General features: G+C 35.2%; 1 pseudogene; it reads left to right on the forward strand.

The window, feature by feature from the left end:
• The first annotated feature begins 1417 nt into the window (after positions 1–1417).
• On the forward strand, positions 1418–1813 carry LOC107138973 (annotated as a pseudogene).
• The last annotated feature ends 326 nt before the right edge of the window (positions 1814–2139 follow it).

A 2139-nucleotide genomic window follows, 5' to 3' on the forward strand; every position in this document is an offset into this window, starting at 1 on the left:
ATTTTCACATTCAAGAAGACAGCATGAAAGGTATACTTGGGTTTTTAACCAAAGGATTAGCTACAATGTTTGATTAAAGTATTCATAATATTTTATAATGAATAAAGTTAGGTACAATGGAACATGCTTATAAATCTCAGCAACTCAGGAAGCTGAGGCAGGAGGATCATAATTTGATGCCAGCTTCAGCAATTTAGTAAGGCCCTGAGCAACTTAGTGAAACCCTGTCTCTAAATAAATAGTATAAAGGACTGGAGATGTGGCTCAGTGGTAATGCCCCTCTGGGTTCAATCCCGAGTACCCTAAATGAATGAGTAAATAAATAAATAATATCCATAACATAGAAATAATATAATAATCTAATAATTTAGCATATGTTAAATATATATATTTAGTCATTAAATGTGTCTTAAGAACTGTAATGCAAAAGAATTATGAATGTAATGCACTCCACTATTATCATGTATGTAAGAAATAATGAAAAAAAATACGTCAATAGTTGCTTTTTAAGATGGAAAGTATTGCAAATTTGAAGGATATGTTCTCAAGCAGTATACTCATTTACTCTATATTCCTGGAATAAATTATTTTTATCTTTTCTTTTAAAATTAATTAATTTATTTATTTATTCATTTTTGTGGTGTTGGACTTTGAATCCCAGAGTATCAGGAATACTAGGGAAGTGCTCTACACTGAATGAACTACATCCCAGGATTCATAGGATTCCAGATAAGACACATAGCAAGAGATTATTGTTGAAACAATTGGTTAGTGAAATAATGAGTATTGCTCCTTACTTTACTTATTTCAATTTTCTTATATTTCCACAAGGTATATCAGTTTTGTACATTAATTTTGATTTTAACAGAAAAGGATGTTTTAAATTACAAGTAGAAATTTTGTCATCAGTTAAGCAAAAATGTAGTCACTCATAGGAGAATGGGATCTCCTGTTAGGAGCTGCCACTCGGAGGACCACTGCCTTGGCCATTCAGTTGAACCCGTCCTCCTCTACTTGGGCAACAGGGATGCCAGATCTGTCTCAGAGTCTGCTGATTGGGTATCTTCCTCCTCCTCCAAGAAAAGCCAGTTGTTAAGAATGATAGTTAATCCATGCCAGGCCTCTTGCTAAATTAAGCACCACTTTTAAAATGTTATCACCACATTCCTATAGAGACTTTGTAGACTTTGTGCCCTGCGGCTGGCACCTTGCCTCACCCACTGTCCAGCAGACATCCTTAAGAAGGATAGAACTGTGCTAAAGAACATTCCCAAGACTGAGCCAGCTCTGCACTAGATGCACATTATTTCATTTATTCTTCATAAGAGCCCTTTGAGGGTCTCACTATGTTGCCCAGGTTGGCTTCAAATGGGTAATAATCTTACTTCATCACCCCCAAGTAATTGTGATGATAGGTATGTGCCACCATGTCCAGATCTGCAAATTGCCTAAGAAGGACAGGTCCAGCAGAAAAGAAGAGGAGGACAGCACATTCACTAACATTTCTGTAGTGGATGACAAGGATCATTCATCAAGAATTTTGCATTGAATGCCTAAAAGTTTGTTACCCAAGATGATGAGTGCTGACGTGGATGCTGAAAATTAGGTGGAACTGGAGGAAAATACACGATTTATTAATCAAGTGTTGAAACTCCAGCACATGCCTGAAGTTCTCTCTGTAAGAACAGATGCAATTAAAGAAAAAAATCTGAAGCTAAAATCAGAAAATCAAGTTCTTGGACAATATGTAGGAAACCCCTTTTCTGCTTCTAGTGTTTTTCAAACAACTGACTCAAAAAGCAAACGAAAGTAAGGGATTGATTCTCCTTCTGTTTTATTGAATTGCTGCTGGTTTTTTTTTTCCTGTTTTCCTTTAAGACTTGGATAGAGTCCAAAAGTTATAGTACCTTTGTCTGTGGCTTCATTGAATATTTATGAAGATAGTGGCAGATATAGGCAAAATTAACTGCATAACAAGAGATTTCCATGAGTTTGTGTATTATGTTAGTCTATATAAATGCACAAATTGTATTGTAGAGACTGTATAATTAGAACTGCATATGTGTATGAGACTTGAAGATGAATGTTTTCTTGAAGATTAATTTGCTTTGTTATATAAGTTTATCACTGTGGTAGAAT

Source organism: Marmota marmota, unplaced genomic scaffold (genome assembly GCF_001458135.2).
Source record: "Marmota marmota marmota unplaced genomic scaffold, marMar, whole genome shotgun sequence".
NCBI lineage: Eukaryota > Metazoa > Chordata > Mammalia > Rodentia > Sciuridae > Marmota > Marmota marmota.